The sequence below is a fragment of the Chiloscyllium plagiosum genome, chromosome 19 (genome assembly GCF_004010195.1).
Source record: "Chiloscyllium plagiosum isolate BGI_BamShark_2017 chromosome 19, ASM401019v2, whole genome shotgun sequence".
Lineage (NCBI taxonomy): Eukaryota > Metazoa > Chordata > Chondrichthyes > Orectolobiformes > Hemiscylliidae > Chiloscyllium > Chiloscyllium plagiosum.
The window spans coordinates 57,533,821-57,555,815 of NC_057728.1; the positions used below are offsets into that span (position 1 = coordinate 57,533,821).

The 21,995-nt window shown below is 43.0% G+C and overlaps 1 protein-coding gene across 1 annotated transcript in view; it reads left to right on the forward strand.

Annotated features, from left to right (window-relative positions):
* Positions 1–248: 248 nt before the first annotated feature.
* The window catches only part of LOC122559859 (chemokine-like protein TAFA-2), a 286,549-nt gene continuing 264,802 nt past the window's right edge, over positions 249–21,995 (forward strand). Inside the window, exon 1 of the mRNA XM_043709983.1 lies at positions 249–956. The gene's annotated coding sequence lies outside the window, so the exon portion shown is untranslated. The remainder of the gene's footprint in view (positions 957–21,995) is intronic.

Genomic DNA, 21,995 nt, shown 5'->3' on the forward strand with positions numbered 1-21,995 from the left:
ACGGACAGTCGTCAACAATGAGAAAGTCATGCTAATAGTATGTCTCCCTGTTTGTTGTTTGCAGTTCAGGGTGTTCCGAAGGAGAGGTTTCGATTTTAACGTGTTGGTGGAATCAGATCAAATTAGCATTCGTGATCAATTTGATAAATAGCCAGAGGAGGTAGGGGAAATAAAAGCTGAAATAACTGTCCCCCCCCCCCCCCCCCCCTCAGAACCTCATTATTGGGACAGCCTTGGATTCCCGAGGTCTGAACATGATTGTTATGATTGACTAACACATGTTAGTTGCTGGCGTTGTTTGCTGTCATTGAGCATCCCGCTCGAGTTGCAGTTTAACCCAGACTTTCATGAATTTGCCATTCGGTCCATGTTTTGAATGAGGGACTTCTTCCCGACCCAACCCCCCTCCCCGCCATAATTGCATCCTTGACAGTTTGGGGCGGGGTTGGAGGGCGAGTGGAACACACGAGATTCCTCATGGAACAGAAACACACTCCTTATTAAATCCTCCTGTCCTCCAGATAACGAGCAGAGAGATCTGACAGGCAGCGTGAACAGCCACTATATTGACCAGGCTATTTAAAAAAAACACACACACACAGACAGGGTTGATGGAGAAGGAACCCATCCCAGATATCACTTGGACTCATACTTGACAGATCTCAACATCTCCTTGGACTGGGCAACTCAGTGAGGGAGTTGGTCTGGGTGAACCAAGTAATTTATTTCCTTACGGTTCCCCAGATTTTTTTTTGGTGGCGGGGTGGGGGAGTGGAAGGGTGTTGTTGTCGTCTGTTAGAGATCTACATGGATGCAGATTTCCAGGAGGTGAATCGATCTGTCCAATCGGCTTCCCCACAGGAGAGAGCGAGGGGAAACTACAGGAGGAAAAGCCAGCACATCAAGAGATGGAGTGAAGTATTGAGTGCTGCAGGGAGCGCCGCGCTCTGATCTCGGTAAGATAGGGCTTTTTAAATGTATATTTTAGGTGGGATGGGGAGGACTGTGTGTGTGTGTGCTGTTGCTGAGTTTGTATCAGAGCTATGTTCAAAAAAAAGAGGAAGAAATAGAGAGAGGAAGGAAGCGTGGAAGGACAGCATTAGAGTGGAGATTTTGCGACCCGCTTCCACTTTAGTGAAACTACAGCGGTCCAAAATGCAGCGCCTACATTTTTCTTTAGGGAAAGCTGGAGGATAGGTACCTGTAAAGGAAGGAGGGGCTGCAGGTAGGTGATCCAAGTGAAGCGATGTTTCATTTCGCCAGGGGATTTGTTGTGTCAGGTTTTTTGAAAAAAAAACAATACACTTCCACCGAGTCGTCACCAGTACACACCTAACTGTGACCAGCTAATCGCCCAACACGCGTTTAAAAAAAACATTGGGATCATAGCGAAGGATGGCAGCTTGGATTGTGGGCACGGTAAAAAAAATCGAAATCGTCGTAAAATTAAGTTTTCAGAGGAATTGAAACCTGACAGCGGAGATATCTAGCATGCCTTGGAATGTGTTCATTGCGTTTGAATTTCCGACAAGATCTGCCTTATTCCTCCGTCTCGGTTTATTGGGATCTTTGTGCTTAACTGATTGCTCACGGGCATCGTGTCCCGTGGGTTGGCTTTGTTGGGTGTGTTTGTGTAGGAAAGTCTGAATGAATGTGTATGTAGCAGTGTGAGCCAGTGTGTGTTGGAAGAGCGGCAGTGGAAAAAAATGTACGAGTATGCTTTAGGGTGAAGGATGAGTGGAAGGGTATGGGAAAGGCTAAGAATCTGTGTGTGTGTGCCTATGTGTACGTGTTAATATCTGAGTTTAAAGCTGTGTGCGGTTTTCCTGTGTGTTTGTATGTCTGGCTAACTCTACTAATGTGCGAGTGCTTACAATCTTGCGCGTACGAGAATGTGTAGCTATGCCTTTTTTTTTATGGGAGAGATTGTACATGTCTGTGTTTGTATGGCTGTTTGTGTAGCTCGGAGTGTAGAGGTGCTTGTGTGTGTATGCCCATTCAACTCTGTAAATGAATCAAAGAGATGCTAGATCTGAGAATGACCATTAGGGAGTGTCTGAGACAGTGTATATGAAAGTAAGCAAGGCTATGTGCAAATGAGTGTGAGACTGTGGGTCTGTATACGTGTAAGACTGTGTATATAAGGCAATGCAAGGTTGTGTTGTATAGTGTGTGTGAGGCTGTGTGAGACTGTGTATGACAGAGTAGGATATAAATGTGTGAGGTTGTGTGTGAGAGCAGGATATGAGTCTGTGAGTTGGATATGAGTGTGTAAATGAAAGTCGGATATGAATGTGTGAGACTGTGAGAGTAGAATATGAGTATAGGATATGACTGTATGAGACTGTGTGAGAGTCGGATATGAGTGTGTGAAGCTGTTTGTGTGTGACACTAAGTGTGAGTCACATCTGGGTGTGTGAGGCTGAGTGTGTAAGAAAAGAGGATATGGATGTGTGAGCGAGTATGAGGCTGTGTGTATGAGAGTAGGATATGAGTACGCGAGACTGTGTGTGACAGAGTAGGGTATAGTATATGAGGAGAAAGTGAGGTCTGCAGATGCTGGAGATCAGAGAGTACGTGAGACTGTGTGACAGAGTAGGGTATAGTATATGAGGAGAAAGTGAGGTCTGCAGATGCTGGAGATCAGAGCTGGAAATGTGTTGCTGGAAAAGCGCAGCAGGTCAGGCAGCATCCAGGGAACAGGAGAATCGACGTTTCGGGCATAAGCCCTTCTTCAGGAATATATAGTATATGAGACTGTGTATGGGAATATACACATCACACACTCATATCCGACCTTCTCCCACACACAGCCTCATACGCTCCAATCTTTCTCTCTCTCACACAAAGCCCCACTCACATCTTACTCTATACAGGTAAACGACTGTGTAAGAGAGGTTGGTTATGAGTGTGTGAGGCTGTGAGTGTGAGGGAGGTCGGATATAAGTTTGTGAGGCTGTGAGTGTGAGGGAGGTCGGATATGAGGGTGTGAGGCTGTGAGTGTGAGGGAGGTCGGATATGAGTGTGTGAGGCTGAGTAAAGTTCGCAGAAACGCCACCCCCCAAGTCTCTGTGTATTAGAATTCCGCTGGCAGGCCGATCACTTGTGAATCCGAGTGGAGATGTCCAGCCTTGGGATTCTGCCTGGGACTGGAGGGCAGGCATTATCAATAAACAACTGCAGGCCCCCGGTCCTTATGCAGAAGGGGGCGCGGGAAGAGAGACACTAGAGATTTGGGTAAAAAAGGAAGGAGCGAGCCCAAATCGAGAAACCCCTGCAACCCCGTGTGTCCCTGACACATAGAACCGACTGTCTCCCCGCTCTCCCTGATCAATCCGGTTTGCATCTGCCTGTTGATTCTTTAGAATTTGACCACCCGGTGGGGAGGGAGGCATGTTGACCAGTCGTCCTCTTTAGACTGTTTGGATCCTCTCTTTTCCCACCATGGAGTTTCCCACTTGACATCCACGGTTTTTTTTTGTTTGCTGCGCTGTCTTGCTGGGGGCTGGCAGGAGATGGATTTGGGCCTCCCACGCTCACCCCCTCTATCATGGAATTTGGCGCTTTCGGGAAGCGGGGGGGGGGGGGGGGGGAGGTGTTAACCGAAGGGAGTTATCCGCAAACCGCTGAGTCCGGCCACCGAACCGCCGCCTGTTAAACCCGCCCTGGCGCTGACCCTCAGACTCATTCTGTACATTTGCTGCTCAGTTTACCAATCTGGCTGCTCGCTTACTGAATCATTTTGCTCGTTTAATCTTCAGCCTTATCTCAAGCCCCCTGTGTAAGTACACCCCCCCCCCCCGCCTCATTTCAATGGATGGAAGGGTAGGGTCCTTTCATTCTTTCTCTCCAATTCTGTACCTTTCCCGTTGTTTCTCCTTCACCCTCTCTTATCTGTTTCTGTGTGTTTTAAAAAATTGTTTTAGAGTGCTTTTTTCATTTGGTATTGGCGTAGGGGAAACGTTTCCAGTTCCAAGGAAGGCTCATTCGACCTGAAACGTTAACTCTGATTTCTTCCACAAACCTGCTGAGCTTTTCCAGCAATTTCTGCCTTTGAAGCGTTTACTGTTCCAACGCTGGGCTCAGGCGCTCCAGCTGTAGGAGATGCCTTTAAAAGGGCGCTTCGATAAAACAGAGAGAGTCTGAAACTGCTGGAGGAACTCAGCCCCCGGTCTGGCAGCAGCAGCGAGGGGGCGGGGAGAAAACAGAGAGGTACATTAACTAAAACAGATAACTGCGGATGCTGGAGATCTGAAACTGCTGGAGGAACTCAGCAGGTCTGTGCAGAGAGAAAGCAAGGTTAGCGTTTGCATTCTGGTAACCCATCGGAACGGTACCGGATTTGCGGTGTGACCCCCCCCCCCCTCTCCAAATGACCTACTTCCACCCCGTTCAACCCAGATTATAGTCCACATTAACCGGCCCACGTCCCCGTCTCTCTCCGCCCGATCCCACTCAAACCAGAGAAAACTGGGAGCCACGCACTATAGGAATCCAACAAGGAACAATCTCCAATCGATTTGAAACCCTCAAGGAATCGATTGATGCAAAAAAAGGACCGGATTTCTCCCAATGCTTGCTGCCGGGAGCATGCAATTGCCGAGATTTTATCCCACTTTATCAGAGTGCTGTTTAACATTAAACTTGTTCAGTCCAATTATAACTCACTTCGGCACTAATTCGAATCAACTCCTTAGCAGAAAATACGAAGCTGCGCTTATTTGTGTTCCATCCAGTGAGCAAAGTTTCTTTTTTTTTCGTCTGGATCTCTTTCTCTGGACGTCCAGGCTGCGAGCCGACGTTTAGTCATTTAAAAATTGGCATAATCAAACGGTCTCGGGAAAGGCTAAAATCACTTTGGGTTTGAACCTTCCCAAACCTTCAAAAGATGTCACGGGGAGGGTCGAATCTGGACAGAATGTACCTCTGGGCATTAGAGTGTGGGACCACTATGGGATACACCTACAACCGTCATGTGAATTAAAAAAAAGTGTGGACATACCAAACAAAGAGAGTGCTTGACAAACTCAGAGAGAGTAGAGAGAGTTAACGTGGGGCACTCCTTCAGAATGCACCCTCAAAACGTTAACTCAAGTTTATGCGAGTTTCTCTGTTACAGTCAATGTCTCCCGGGGTTAAGGAGCTATTTGTTCACCTTTAATTCTTAGGGATGTCCCGGTCAGCAGAAAAATGGGAAGTGAATGTTAGATTGTCTGCAGAACGCGAAGGAATTTGGATTTGGGTTAGAGTCCCGCATTGGAAAATTTTGCCGCGCGACGTTTGCAATATTTTTGGTCAACTTGTTAAAATGCAGAGCTAGCGGGATGTGAACCCAGCTCTCTCCTGGTCGGGAGGTATCACTAACGCTGCTCCTTCAGCGCTAACTTACTGAGGAGTTACTGTGTGCGAGGGTAAGTGCCAGGATTTCTTCGTTGTCAGCCTCCACACAAGGTGGGAAATAGCACTGAAGGTGTTTGTTGTTGTTGCCTTACGTCGCCCTCTCTAATGCAGAGAAAAGACCCCCCCAGCCTGGACTCCCGAAAATTCAAAAAGACACTGTCCCTCATCTGCTAGGCGCCCTCCGGGGATTTACCTCGGGGGAGTAGTTGCACCCCAGACATGAATCGATCTGGTCCACCTAAGCAGCTCCACAGTATCTCCCCCGATGTTTTCCTGTTTGCATTCTTCCGCCTGGTTGCTGTGGAAGAACTTAAGAGAGCATTAGGTCGGTGGGAATGACTACACTGGGAGGGAACACACGCTGGAAGCTTATGCATACGAGCTGATTGCGGTCAGAATCTTTGATTTGACGTGGCACCCTTCATAATTCCTCATGATCCCATTTTACACCCGATTCCATTCCATCACAGAGCTCATGGAAAAGGGGTAGTCACCATTCAGTGCTGATGTGGCCAGCGAACCGCTTTGCACGTTCTGAGGAAGGATCGCTGGACCAGACGTGCTAACTGTGATTTCTCTCCAGAGTGCTGAGATTTTCCAGCAATTTCTGTTGTATACCTTGTTCTATACCCAGACCAATCTGCAAATTTATTCCTTTCTAGTTTCTCTGATTTGCCTTTCTTTCCCAAAAGATTCCCCCTCCCGCCCCCCATACATTTCTACGCCGTTTATGTCCTCACATGTTCCCCACCTCCCTTCTGTGCCAGCACTAAGGTTGACATTACTGTCTCGGTTGAAGCTTTAAGGACTGTTCTTGGATCACTTTCATACTCCTGGCTCACCCAGGCTACCTGGGAGCGGGTCCCCAGATACATGGGCAATTTTCTGGAAGGCATGTTGAGTTAATATGGAGATGCAGTGGGCAAGATCAAAAATTAAATGACACCAGGTTATAGTCCAACAGGTTTATTTGACATTGCAAGATTTCGCAGCTCCGCTCAGGGTGTGGTATGACAGAGAGGTAAAAGTCACAGTATTGAAAGTAAAAAGTTAACAACTTTAAAATTAATTGCCCTTGTTGAATGCTTTAATCAGTTAGGAGGTACCTGGTGTCGTTTGACTTTTGACTGAGGTAATTTGGGAGGGTGTTTGGGACAGTTCTGGTCATTCCCCCTCCCCAACCTGCCCAGAAACCAGGGTTCTGCAGAACCTTCTCCCTACCCCCCCAAGGCTCAGGGATCAACCAGGGATCACGTGAAACCACTTTCTGATTGTCAAAGATATTCGAACTTGAGAAACAAAAACAGCAATTGTTGGTAAAGCCCAACAGGTCTGGCAGCATCTATGGGAAGAAAGCAGGGCTAACGCTTCCACTCCAGCGACTCCTCCATCAGAAATGTTCATGCTTTTTAATGCAAATGCGTAAGAAATGTAGAGACCATGTTTAACTGGATCTTTACTTCGATCATTTCTCCCTCCGGTCTCTCACCTCTTGCCTCTGTGCAGCCTTTACATCGAGGTCTCTGCGAGGTGATGATGGACAGACTTGTCAGAATCGGCAGTTTTAACCCGCAGAGAGAGAAAGAAAAAGAGAGAGAGAGCGAGTTCTTCAGGAACAAGTTTCATTAACTCTCAGCACAAGTCCTCCCCGTCATTGGTTCATAGCAGCAGGAGTAGGCCAAACCTTCCCCATCATTCAATTCCCAGGAATACTGAAACACAAACTGTTTCGCTCTACACAGCCAGTCCTTTCTTTTTTTTAATTTTAATACGGCTGTGTTCTCATCTCTGATTTTCATATCTGCCCCATTACTCTTGTTTGTTAAAAATCTATCTAAATTAGCCTTGAGTAAATTTAAGGACTGCAGCATCCACTACCTTCTGGGGCAGAGGATTCCACTTGCAAACCCCCTGAGAATGTGAAAACAAAACACCTCTGTAGTTTGGATAATATGGGCGTAATATTCAGATTGATTGAAATTTTAAAAAAATATCCCATCAGTGATCGGCACTTCTCTGACTGTCTCAAACCAAACCACTCTACAATTAATGTAGCATTTTTGATGGTGTTCCACCTTCGCAATGCAGGAAACTAGCACACAGACTACAAGCTACCGTACACACCCATATACCAAGTATCAAATGGAATGTTGAATGTGGTTTACATCAGAGAGAACTCTCCACTTATCCTCTTGCAAATACATCCGCCTTAGGGGAGCAGGATGTCCTCAGTTCAATATCTCAGTTGGTCTCCCCAGAGGTGAGCACTCACCTAGCACTGCACTGGAATGTCAGTGGGAAGAAGTTCTCAGGAACCGGAGTAGGGCTTGAAAGCAGAACCTTCAGACTCAAAGCTTGGGAACATTTAAACAGTGTTCCCAGTGACATATTTTAAATTCCTTCATGGAATGCAGGGTGTCACTGACGGATTCCAGCATTTATTGCCCATCTCCAGTTTCCCTTGAGAAAGAGGTGGTGAGCTGCCCTCTCAAACCGCTGCAGTCTATGTGCTGTAGATCCACAATGCCCTTAGGGAGGGAGTTCCAAGTACTGACCCAGCGACACTGAAGGGACGGTGTTGTATTTTCAAGTCAGGATGGTGAGTAGCTTGGAGGGGAACTTGCAGGTGGTGGTATTCCCATGTATCTGCTGCCCTTGTCCTTTCAGGTGGTAGTGGTAGTGAGTTTGGAAGATGCTGTCAAAGGAACCTTGGTGAATTTCCGCAGTGCATCTTGTACAATGCTGCTAATGAGTATTGGAGAGTGTGAATGTTTGTGGCTGTGGTGCCAGTCAAACAAATTGCTTTAGCGTGGATAGTGTTAAACGTCTTTCAATGTTGGAGCTACACTCATGCAGGTAACTGGGGAGCATTCCATCTCATTTCTGTAGTCCCATGTAGATGGTGGAAAGGCTTTGGGAGTTAAGAGGTGAGTTATTGCTGCAGGATTCCCAGTCTCTGACCTGCTCTTATAGCCAATGGATTTAAATGGCTGGTCCAGTTCAGTTTCTGGTCAAAACTGTAAGTTCCAGGATGTTAATGGGCTGGCCTGGCACAAATGCACACTTTGTAAACTGTGAGACCAAAATTATAAGAAGAAATCTCCTCTCAGGAGACATGATTCAGAGATGCCGGTGTTGGACTGGGGCGTACAAAGTTAAAAATCATACAACACCAGGTTATAGTCCAACAGATTTAATTGGAAGCACACTAGCTTTCGGAGCGACGCTCCTTCATCAATCACCTGATGAAGGAGCGTCGCTCCGAAAGCTAGTGTGCTTCCAATTAAACCTGTTGGACTATAACCTGGTGTTGTGTGATTTTTAACCTCTCAGGAGACTCACCCTAGTTTGCAGGGTTGGGGGGTAGTATTCAGGCTCATTTAAAACTGCTGACGAGGGGAAGCAATAATCTCCCAGCATATGCATCTGAAACTATTGCTGGTGCAATGAAAAAATGCATTTCTAATTTCTGATTCAAAACAAAAAGTGCATAAAGATCTTGTGCATCAATGGGTAGTGTTCCTGTTTCTAGGTCAGAAGCTCTGTGTTCAAAGTCATAGCCCAAGATTTGATAACCAAAGGACATGCATTAATTACGTGACCAAACAGCCTGAGTATCACCTTGTAAATCCTTCCAAAATATGCACTGAGAGTGGAGGGATTTCTGGTCAGTCATGTAATAGAAAGAAAATTGGAGCATCTACAATTAGTATCTACAGGTCTACAGCATGCATGAAAGAGTGTATGTTGTCATAGCAACTTGGGCCACTTGTGGGGGTGAAGCGTGGTTTTGTTAGAATGGGGAGGTGAGGGGTTGCTGCTAGTTGGTGCGGATCACATTTGATCACTATTCTGCCTGGGGTGGATTCAAAGTCTGCCTCCTTGACCCGTCCATGTTGCTTTGCCCCTTGTTGTAGCATTGTGGGTCTGACCTGCCTTCTGGCAGAGAACTGATGAAGGATGAGAATAAATGTTAATGTTAACATGGAACAGTAAGAAAGCCCTGGAAGTAAACGTGTATCTCACCCAGGTAAACTAGACATTGATGTTAAGATGGCTGTTATCTGCATACTGCCCGAGGGTGAACCTTTATGGCAGAGGACAGCAAGTGTGCTTGGGATGTTTGGGAGAAACAGAGAAAATAGGAACAGGAACAGGCACTCAACCCTTCAAGCTTGCTTTGTCATTCAACATGATCATGTCTGATCATCCAAATCAGTACCCTGTTCTTGCTTTCTTCCCATACCCTTTGATTCTGTTCGCCCTAAGATCTATATTTAACTCCTTCTTGAAAATATTCAGTGATTAGCTTCAACTGCTTTTTGTGGCAGAAAATTTCACAGGCTCATGACTCTCTGCATAAAGAAATTTCTCCTCATCTTAGTTCTAAATGGTCTACCCCAAACTATTAAACTCTGACCTCTGGTTTTGGACTCTCCAGTCCAAAAGAACACCCTTGATTAAGGGTGCTATGTAAGTTTAAGCTACTGTCTAAAACTATCACATCGGTAAACACTGTATAGAAAGACTTGGAAGCCCCAGAACATGGGGAAATAAATGTTGATGCCATGTAAACGGCCCACATTTCAGAAGAAGAGATGCCAGAGGTCTTAAAGTGCAGAAATAAAGATAGATAAATCACCAGGACCTGATCAATCTGCTCTCCCTCCTATCGGAAGGATGTTGTGAAACTTGAAAGGGTTCAGAAAAGATTACGAGGATGTTACAAATCACACAGCACCAGGTTATAGTCCAACAGGTTTAAATGGAAGCACTAGCTTTCGGAGCACCGCTCCTTCATCAGCTGGATGAAGGAGCGGCGATCCAAAAGCTAGTGCTTCCAATTAAACCTGTTGGACTATAACCTGGTGCTGTGTGATTTGTAACTTTGTACACCCCAGTCCAACACTGGCATCTCCAAATCATTACAAGGATGTTGCTAGGGTTGGAGGCTTTGAGCTACAGGGAGAGCCTGGATAGACTGGGACTGTCTTCCCATGAGCATTGGAGACTGAGGGGTGACCCCTATAGAAATTTATAAAGTCATGAGGGGTATGGGTAGGGTAAATAGTCCAAGACTTTTCCTCGGGGTTGGAGAGTCCGAAAGTAGAGAGAATAGGTTTAAGGTGAGAGGAGAAAGATTTAAAAGGGATCTAAGGGGCAACTTTTTCATGCAGAGGGTGATGTGTGCATGGAATGAGCTTCCAGTGGAGGTGGTGGAGGTTGATACAATTGCACCATTTAAAAGGCATCTAGATGGGTATATGAATAGGAAGAGTTTAGAGGGATATGGGACAATTGCTGGCAAATAGGACAGGATTTAGTTATGATATCTGGTTGGCATGAATGAGTTGGACTGAAGGATCTGTTTCCATGTTGTACATCTCTATGACTCTGTGATTCTAAGTGTATCCCAGAACACTGTGGGAAGCTAAGGAGGAAATTGCAGGGCCACTATATCCACGAGTAAGGTGCTGGAAGACTAGAGGGAGGCTAATGTTGTGCCTTTATTTATGAAAGGCTGCTAGGAAAAGCCTGGGAACTATAGACCAGTGAGTCTGACGTCAGTGGTGGGTAAGTTGTTGGACAGGATTCTGAGGCAGCACAGTGGCTCAGTGGTTAGCACTGCTGCCTCACAGTGCCAGGGACCTGGGTTTGATTCCAGCCTCGGGCGACTGCCTGTGTGGCATTTGCACATTCTCCCCGTGTCTGCATGGGTTTCCTCCGGGTGCTCCGGTTTCCTCCCACAATCCAAAAATGTGCAAGTTAGGTGAATTGGCCGTGCTAAATTGCCCATAGTGTTAGATGCATTAGTTGGGGTAAATGTAGGGAAATGAGTCTGGATGGGTTATTCTTCGGAGGGTCGGTGAGGACTTGTTGGGTTGAAGGGCCTGTTTCCACACTGTAGGGAATCTAATCAGACAAGAACTGATTAAGGATAGTCAGCATAGCTTTGTGTGTGCCCCACAAACTTGACTGAGTATTTGGAGGATTTAACCAAGAATATGGATAAGGGCAGAGTGGTAGACATTGTCTACATGGACTTTAGCAAAGTCTTTGACAAGGTTCTACATGACCGACTAGTTAGTAAGGTTAAGTCACATGGGCTTCAGGGAGACCTAGCCAATTGGATACAAAATTGGCTTGGAGGTAGGAGACAGAGGGTGGTGGTAGAGAGTTGTTGTTCAGACTGGACACCTGTGACCAACGGTGTTCTGCAGGGATCAGTACTGGGTCCATCATTGGTTATCATTTACATAAATGATTTGGATGCAGATATAGAAAGCAAAGATAGTAAGTTTGAGGATGACATCAAAATTGGTGGTATAATGGGCAGTGAAGAATGTTACTTAAGAGTACAATGGAATCCTGATCAGCTGGGCAAATGTCCACAGGTAGGCAGTGTTATGGACTAGGCCAGACCACTCAAAACATTCTTAAGCAGGCAGCCCAGACCATAACTTTGCAATTTGTTTTGGTAAGTGTACAGTGAAAATTACCTTGAGTAAATTAGCTAGGTTGACTACTAGATTTTAAAACGGACAAAAATTCTTCAAAAAATTACACAATGAAGCACAAAGAACAGAATAAAGAACCCCTACAGAACTCAGTCTATCCAAACTAGACTTAAGTATGCTGTTCTGAATGTACAAACAAGTCCTAATATGCAAATTCCCTTTGAAAACCAGTATAAATGGAACATATGCTTTCAGGTTGAAGTTGAAGGGCAAAAGAGAGAAAGGGAGAGAGTTTCCACACAGCTCACTGTTGAACTCCCAACCAGTTCAGGACTGAACTAAATTGTTCAACTAGACAACTGACCACTCCCCTTTCATTATACAGGTCACTTCTAAAACATGACCACTTTGGCCTGAAGTCTCATCTGTTTACATATAAACAAAAGGCCTCTCAAAATCCTTTTCATTTCTGACTGATTTCTGACCAAACCAGACTGATTGGAGTCCGGCCCAGTTTATTACCCGTCTGAAATAAATCATAGCCAGAGTCTCCTTGAGCCAAGGAACAGCTTTTCGAAAAAAAGGGACTTGTTTTGTGACAACAGGGTTGTGAAGAAGACTTTGACATGTTTGACTTCATGGGAGGAAGCATCGAATATAGGAATTGGGATGAAATGTTGTGGCTGTACAAGACATTGGTGAGGCCATGTTTGGAGTACTGCTCCAATTCTGGCTGCCCTGCTGTAGGAAGGATGTCATTAAATTAGACCGGGTGCAGAAAAGATGTACAATAATGTTATGGGGACTAGAGGGTTTGAATTGTGAGGAGAGGTTGGATAGACTGGGACGTTTTTCCCTGAAGCATATGAAGTTAAAGGGTGACCTTCTCGAGGTTTATAAAATCATGAGGGGCATGGATAAGATGAATAGCAAAAGTCTTTCCCTAAGGTTGGGAATTCAAAACTATGAGGCACAGTTTTAAGGGGAGAGGGGAAAGATTTAAAAGGAACCTGAGGGGCAACCTTTTCACACAGAGGGTGGTGCATATATAAATAAACTGCCAGAGGAAATGATGGATGAAAGGTACCATTGCAATATTTAAAAGAGATTTGGACAGGTAGATAGGTAGGGAAGGTTTGGAGGGATATGGGTCAAACACAGGCAATTGAGACTAGTTTAGTTTGGGAAACCTGGTCAGCTCGGACGAATTGGACTGAAAGGTCTGTTTCAGCGCAGTATGACCCTATGACTCTATAACTCAGTCCTTAGTTACATATTTTAAAATCTGATCTGTTGAAAGGTGAAATAACTCTTCAACTTTGCTGATGTGCATTCACTTCTATTGCTGCATATTTAGTTTCATTGACAAACTGATGAATCATGATTATTGAGATGGTGCTAGAGATTAGCAATGCAGTGTTGTTAAGTAAAGATGTACCTTTGGACCTTCTCTGGTGTCCATGACAATATGAGGAACTAAGACTGGCAAGCTCTCCTTGTTATTAATAGAATGATAATAAGTATTAAGTTATGCTGAGTTCAGGAACACAGGTAGGATGCCTGATTAAATATGGCCATTGGATTCAGATCCAAAGTATATCAAAGAATTGGAATAAAAACTGAAAATTATAGACACATTCAGTCGGTCTATTAGGACCTGTAGAGAAAGACAGAGTTAGTGTTTCTTTCAGTAGCTTTTAAAAATGTCACAGCATTATACAAAACAGAAGAGTCCCTTTAGCTCAGCAAGTCTGTACTCCCAAAAGTATATTGCGAGCTACACTAGTTTCACTTTCTCACACTACACCCATAGCATTGACTGTCATGACACTTTAGGTAATCACCCAAGTACTTTTTAAAGGTTCTGAGGGTTTCATCTGAGCTACCCTACAAGGCAGTAAATTCCAGGCTCCTCTACCCTCTGGGTTAAAAAGGTTTTCCTCACATTCCCTCTGCCTTCCACTTTAAAATTATACACCTTGTTATTGACCTTTCAAATAAGGCAAACCACTGCTTCTTTTTCATCCTGTCTGTGCTTATGGTCTTTTACACCTCTATAAAGTCCCCCTCTTCAATCTCTCTGCTCTAAATAAAACAACCCCAGCCTCTCTTCATCACTGAAATGCTCCATTCCAGATCCCAGTGAAGCTCCTCTGTCCTCCCTTCAGTGCAATCCCAGTCTTGCTGTTGTGTGGTGACCAGAACTGCACACAGCACTCCAGCTGTGGCCTAATCAACATATTGTACAGCTCCAACATAACCTACTCTTATAATGTATACCATGATGATAAAGACAAGTGCCCCATTTGCTTTCTTAACCACCCTATTAACCTGCTCTGCCAGCTGCAGGGATCTGTGGGTCAAGCATCCCAAGATCCCTCTGATCTTCTGAGCTTTCTAATATCTTGCCATTCATTGAGCACTCCCTTGTCTTGTTCCTTCTTCCAAAGTGCAGTATCTCATTTTTATCAGGGTTAAATCCCATCTGCCACTGATCATTCCATCTGACCAAGCCATCTACATCCTCCTGTAACCCTTCTCACTGTCAACCATTTGGCCAATCTTTGTGACATCTGCAAATGTTCCTATCATCCATCCCACATTCTCATGTACATCATTTATGAATGTTGCAAACATGAAAGGGCCCAGCACTGAACGCTCTACTACATGCCTGTACACCAGACTCCAGTTACACAAATAGCCTTCTACCATCACCACCTGTCTCCTATCACTAAACCAACTTTGGATCCATCTTATCAAGTTACTCTGCCCACAATGAGCTTTTACCTTCTTTATCCAGTTTCCATTCTGGAACCTTGTCAAAAGCCTTGCTGAAATCTATATAAACTACATCAACTGCCTCATCCAGACAGTTCCTCAAAATATTCTTCCGGATCGTTAGGCATTACCCCGATAGACAAAGCCTTGCTGATTATCCCTGATCAAAGCTTCCTCTCTAAATGGGAATGAGTTTTCTCTTTCAGTACTTTCTCCAATAGTTTCCCTACCACTGACATTTGACTCATCAATCTGAAATATTTTGCTGGATGCAGTTGTGCACTTTGGGATCCGATTTTAGGGACCAAAGTGGTGTCCTGAAGTCACATTTGCTGGCACCATGTGGGGGACTCGGTTCCTTACTGGCTGTCTCCACACTCACCATCCTGTTTAGGTGGATTCAGCATATTGTGCTCCTATTGCAACCATAGTGCAGACTGCTCTGGAGCTTTGCTGGCTGCACCAGGAGAGGTGGGCACTGCTCAGGCAGGTCAGGAAGTGCGAAGCTACTTTAGTATGGAGACTCCATTGCTCGGTGGCACAGCAGTGACACAAAGCCTAGGTCGCTGTGTCCATCTGAATGGAGGGGAAGACCCTCAGCTGAAATGGATTTCATGTTCACAGCCCCATCAATGGACAACGGAGTCTGGTTCTGGTGAGCCCCCCCACTCCAATGGCAAGGGGCCACCTCCATTGAGCTGGTGGCCCTTCCGAATGGTCACGGGGTGGGAATAAGTCCACTGGTGGAAAAGTGCTGTCCACCTCTTCTGGGCATTGAATCTGAGTTCAGATGGAAATGTACTGGGGAGTCGTTCTGACACAACCTTCCCTTGTTTTCATGACCTCTGCCATCACGGGGGCTGGGAAAATTACCTCTCTTCACACATGCTGCCAAATCTGCTGAACATTTCTGTCTTTATTTTGGATTTCCAGAAATATTTGACTCATCTGCCAAAATGATCTGGACAAGCTTGTGGGGCACAGCTCTATGAACTGCTATAAATAACATTCGTGGTTAAAGTTAGAGGCTGAGAGAGTGGAGAGAATGTGGAATGTGGCAGCGTCGGAAGTGATTGAAACAAGGTACATTTAAGGGGAATCTGTGCCTGAGGTAGAATGGATTAGGAGGGGACGCTGATAGAGTGACATCAAGAAGAGTGGGAGTAGGTTCATGTAGGTTCATAAACCCTGGTGTAGTCCAATTAGGCTGATTGGCCTGTTCCTATGATTTTGAGATATTTCCATTGCAATGCAGTGCTCCAAAAATGCACACTTCCAATATTCACATATAAGAAAAATTCCGATCATCATCTATTAAGCAGTTCCTAAATTTCTTCGCTGATTTTATTGTGTAGCTGGTGTTCAATCTTCATGCATATTAAGGGGGTGACCATTGGGCTCCAATAGTCAAAGAGCTGAAGCTAGTGTTGTTCATTACTGCAGACATTGTGATAGTTCATTGAAAATAATTTGTAATTAAACAATTAGATGTCAGGTGTTTTACTTCCTTCCTGTGCCTCTGAATTTCTTTGAACTAAATGTAGGTTCTAATGTTTTAATAGAAATGACATTGAAAGGTATATGTCAGTTTGTCAAAGTCACCTACTGATTGATTGCTCCACTCAAATCTTCCATTACAGTGCTTTGTATAAGTTTAAGTTGTTAAACAAAACGATGTGCAAAGATATTGAAAGAAGAAAATATTAAAGTAGCCCTTATGTAACACACTTCTGAGGTGAGGTGAACACAAACTGTCTAGCCCAGAGGGAGGAACACTATCATTGTGGTATAAGACACTCGGAAAGACCGTCTGTGAAAGAATGCACTTGGGCATAAATAATTGTGTGAGTGTACTGCAGAGAGAAGATGACCTTGGATAGGACATCATACCTTTTACAGCAACAACTTTTATTCGTTAAGTGGCTTCAATGTAGGAGAAGATCCCAAGGTGCTTCACTGGAGTGTTATCAGAAAAAGATAAAATGACATTTTTAATATAAACATATCTGGAATTGGGCAGGCTCCATTTAGGACACAGCATCCTGCCTGCACCATTTCCTTTTCTCTGTGTCTCACGCAAGGGAATCGCTTGTAACCAAACACAAAAAAGAGAAACCTTCACCTGTAAATATTTCAAACAATAGAATCTTGTGTAACAGTCCATGCAAACCCTATGATAGAGCTATCTACTTAGTTGTCAGGTGCTTTGTAGGCTGACCGTGGAAATAAGCTGACTTCCTGTCTTTATTTTGCATCAAGTTTACATTTACAAATGGATTCCTGTATGTGTGTATATGTTGATATCTATGTGTGTGCAAGTGGGAGACAGACAGACCAAAATAATTTAGTGGATTAATATTTTACTTTTATGTTTTTAATACGGCAAGACATACATGCAATGTTTTTCAATATATTATTTCTAACTTAATCATACTCTACTTAGTTTAAAATATGACTGGTTGAGGTCAGGAATTCAGATGTGGTAATGTGAAAAGGTTACCTCAGCTTTTAAAACACTGGTTAATTTTTATTTCATACACAGAATACTTACCTATAGCAATAATGTGTATAAGCATTGAAACAAAAGGAAATGTAATTAATAACACATTACCATTGGATCCAAAACTTGACTACTTCACCAACTCTTTCAGAAAATTGCTTGCACCATTTCACCTGTACACAAGACAGCAACATTGTTTAATTACTGAGGAGAATTCTTCACCCTAAAATGTCACAACTACTATGTTTTGTTGTAAAGGATTGAATAAATTCTGTAACTATAATATTTATAATGAGACAATTATGGAAAATTATCTTTTGTTATACAAAAGGAAAATACTCATCATTTGAAAGTTGATACAAATGCTTAGTCAAAAAATTAATTTAGGCCAAAACAATGTATAAATTTGCTACATGCCATGTTAATATAGTTTAACACTTAATTTTTGATCTTTTCACAGCTCTTTTTTAATTGAATTCTCAAAAATGTATTCACATAATGACCTGATTTTAACTCTGTGAAAGTGAATAGTTTTTGATTTGAGTTAAAACTAGACCTAAATGTTATTGTACATCCCGTTGCACAATTGTAAACAGAGGGGTACTCTGACAAATCCATGCCATTCTATAGTAGAATGGATCTAAAGCAATTTATTGTGAATAATAAACAAAATACAAATGTATGTAATCTAAATTGGGCACAAAGTGTTTCTCACCAAATGGTTCAAATATGCCACATTCTGACAATAATGAATATTTGTGGAGAAAGTGGTTGTCTTATAGAACAATTATGTTACATGTATGTAGTAGCAGAAACATGGTCTCAATAAGTAGGGAGCTCCACTTTGTTTATCCTCTTAAAGTATCTCTGAATAATTGCTAAGCTATTATGACCTGAAGCTGAAATCAAAGCAAGAAGAATAACTTTTGTTGTTGATTTGACAGAGTAAATATTCTCTTAGAAACTGGTGATTTATTTGGCTCTGATTTATTCCTTGCCTCATATCTGTCCAATCCTCAGTGAATATTGATACCACATCATTCCATAGTATAGTAAGTGTCCATTCAACTGCTGAGACTTTTCCATAGATACACTGCTGTAGTTGTGTGCATTTTGAACTGTTGGTAATGTGGTACAGAGGATAGTAGAGGGCCTTAGAGTGAGTACATCTAATCCATATTGTTCTAGCGAGTATAGAAGATGGTAGAAAATTTCAAGGTAGAAGTATATTTATAGCATTCTTCAGATTCCAATTGGAGAAATGCCTGCAGATCAACTGGTAGTCTAGTTGATAGTGTAGTAAAGTTACTTGTTCTTCTGGTGCATATTGAAAGACTCTAGTTTTCTCATTTAGATTGCACAGTTTTTGATATCATCTGCACATTCAATGGAATGAAAATTCAAATTTGTGGCAAACATGACATCTGGATTTGACTTCGTCCATTTTTAATTTATAGGATAAAAACTACTTGGAACCCAAAGATATATAAAATGTTCACTTACAGAACCATTACAACTGATGAGTTTATGTCTGTGTTTATGCTACACACGTCTAACTGACCTCTATTCCCACACCCTAATGACCTTTACCTGCCCTGCCCTCCACCTCTCTATTTCCTACTCCATCATGTATTTACAAAGCCTTCCCTTGAATGCATCAATGTTATCAACTCAACCACCACATTGCAGTGAATTTCACATTCTCATCACATTCTCATCACATTCTCATCATATTCATATGCAAAGAAGTATATCCAGAATTATTTATTTGGTTTATCAATGATTTATAGCTTTGTTCCTTATATTGTGGTTGTTTCTACAATTGGAAACAGTTTCTCCAGATCTAACCGATTGAACCTTCCCAATTCTGGTTAACAATACTTGGTAATCTTCTCTGCATTTTCTATAGTACGTCCAATATATAGTTTTTTAATATCGAGGTTGGTTGGAATTACAGAGAGGATTTAAAACATGGTCGAACCAAGACTTTAGTTTAATGTAGCATTACTTAGCCTCATTTCATTTTATAGTGAATCCCAGAACGTTTCTTTTCCATCTTTCTAGCCTCATCAACTTGTGCTCCATTTTTAATAATGTGTGTTTCCATATTTCCAGATCTCCTGAACATTTAAATTCTTATCTTTTTTGGAATATACAACCACTTACTCTTGCTACCAAAATTAACCACCTTGCGCCTTTGTGATCGTGAATTCCATTTGTCATTGATTCTGTCTGAATTTTTCTTTCCTTTAACCACTTAGACATCTAAAGTAATGTCAAATTGAAATATGTTTTGTAGGCCACAGCATAATTACCACTGGTAAGAAATCTATTCCTGCCAGGGTTTTAGTTTGCTAAGATGCACAGAATATAAAGTCCCTTTTGATAATGCCTCCATGGTACTAACATGAAATGTGGAATGTAGAGATATGGGGAAATTTGAACCCTGAATATTGACCCAGTGAGCAGATATAAAAATGTCTAATTTACAATCAATGTTGTGCTGTTTCATTTCGAAAATGCAGCATTTAGGATACAGATTGAATTTTAAAGATGATGTTGTAACAATTCTATTCTTTACCGATGTATATAAAGTTAGTTATCATGTGTTATAAGCAATAGGCAATCATGTAGCTTTTGATTATATGGCCACTTGACCCAGTTCACATTGATTTATACCTTTGCTTAACTCCCCAGTTGTACAGTCAGCAGTTACGGATGATGGGTAGTGCTTCTACTCCGAGTCAGGGGATTAGACCTTCTAGCTAGAATCTCACAGTGAGCTGGATACAGCTGAGTGGCTCTTAAGAATGTGGAGGTTGCTACCAATTTTTAAAAGATTGTCGATAAATTCTAAAATTGCTCTTTTCAATCTCCTTTACTGATTGGCTTTTATGCTGAATGCTCTTTGATCTAATGCGAGAAGCTATGGTTACAAATGTGATGTTCCAAAACATCAAAGATTATTTTTGAAGAAAAACTCATAATATACAGTGTAAATACTGTAGATCTATTCAGGGCAGCCATTTCTCTTCTTCTGCTAATGAAACTTGCCTTAACCATAAAACCCAATTTGACCAGTGTCCTCTTTCAACTGGGTTTTATGGTCAATTACCAACATGGAATTAAGTTGACTTAAAGGAGGTGTTTGGCATTTACTTTTTCCATTGCATGTTGAATCAGAACACATAAATTCTTTCAAATATATGTTTGATAGTTGCTTTGAAAAGAGAAATTTCAAATGGCATGAATAGCACAGAAGAATGTGGATAACTTTGAATCCCAACAGAATGGAAGCAAGCCATTTGGCCCATGAATCCACACGTATTGTCTGAAGAGCAGTCCACCCTCTACCCTACATTTACCACGGCCAAACCACCTAACCTGCACATCTTTGGACTATGGGAGGGAGAACACAGGGAGAATGTGCAGACTACACACAGACAGTTGCCTGAGGCTAGAATTGAACTCAGGCCCCTGGCGCTGTGAGGCAGCAGTGCTAACTCCTGAGCCACAGTGCCACCCCGTGGCATGGTGGGAAGCAAGACACCAATGTTGAGTTAATGGGCCAAAAGTCTCTACTACGACACTTAATGGATTCCATATGTTTGAGGTTGAGGGTCTCCAGTTGCTGTGGGACCTGCTGCTTCCTGTGAAGGATTTGCCCAATGAAAGAAGTATAGCCACTCCAAGCCCCATTCATCCATAACCCCTGTGATTAATCCACCTTGGCTCTCAATTCGTCCATGCCTCAGCTTTAAATTCAAACCCTGTTTTGAAATTTCTCCAGGATCTTTCTCTCGTCCCATTATTGGTAATTTCTTCCAGTTCCATACCTGTCTGAATTCAGGACAGTCCTGAAGTTCTAGCCTCTTGCACATCCCTGATTTTAATTGCTTCATTATGGGCAGCCAGAAATACAGCTGCCCAAGTCCTAAGCTTTAGAATCCCCATCCTTAATCCAAAGATGTGCAGGTCAGGTGAGTTGGCCATGCTAAATTGCCCATAGTGCTAGGTGCATTAGTCAGATGGAAATGGGTCTGGGTGGGTTACTCTTTGGAGGGTCGCTGTGGACTTGTTGGGCCGAAGGGCCCGTTTCCACACTGTAGGGAATCTAATCTAATCTAATCTAATCTTAACCTCATTACCGCTCTCTCCTCGTTTAAGGTGTTTCTTTGACCAAGGTTTTGAAGACGTACCTTCAGGTTACTCAAAGTTACACTTCAATGCCACCTCCTTGAATCATGTTTACAATGTTAAAGGTACCATGAGAATAAAAGTTGTTGTAGTTGATCAGTTTTTAAAAAAAATCTTGCATAGTGGGCACCAGGAGCTGAATGGCCTTCCCTGCTTCCATATATTCCAGTGATTGATTTACATAACATTCATAAGACCATTAAATAGGCCATTCAGCCCATCAAGCATACTTCATCATTAATCATGGCTGATACGTTTCTCAATTCCGTTCTCCTGCCTTCTCCCCATAACCCTTGATCCATATACTCATCAAAACCCTATCTCTGTCTTAAAGGCATTCAGTGACTTGGCCTCCACATCATCCTGCAGTAATGAGTTCCACAGGCACGTAACCCTCTGGCTGAAAAAATTCCACCTCATCTCTGTTCTAAAGGGTTGTCCCTTCACTCTGAGGCTGTGTATTGTATTGGTGTTAGTGTTGCCTACTTGTGAAAATATCTTCTCCACCTCCACCTCTACTTCCACACTATCCAGGTCTCTTATCCTTCTAAACTCCATCGAGTACAGACCCAGAGTTCTTGGTTGCTCTTCATATGACAAGTCCTCCAAACCAGAATCATTCTTTTGAACCTCCTCTTTCCCTTCCAATGCCAACGTAACCT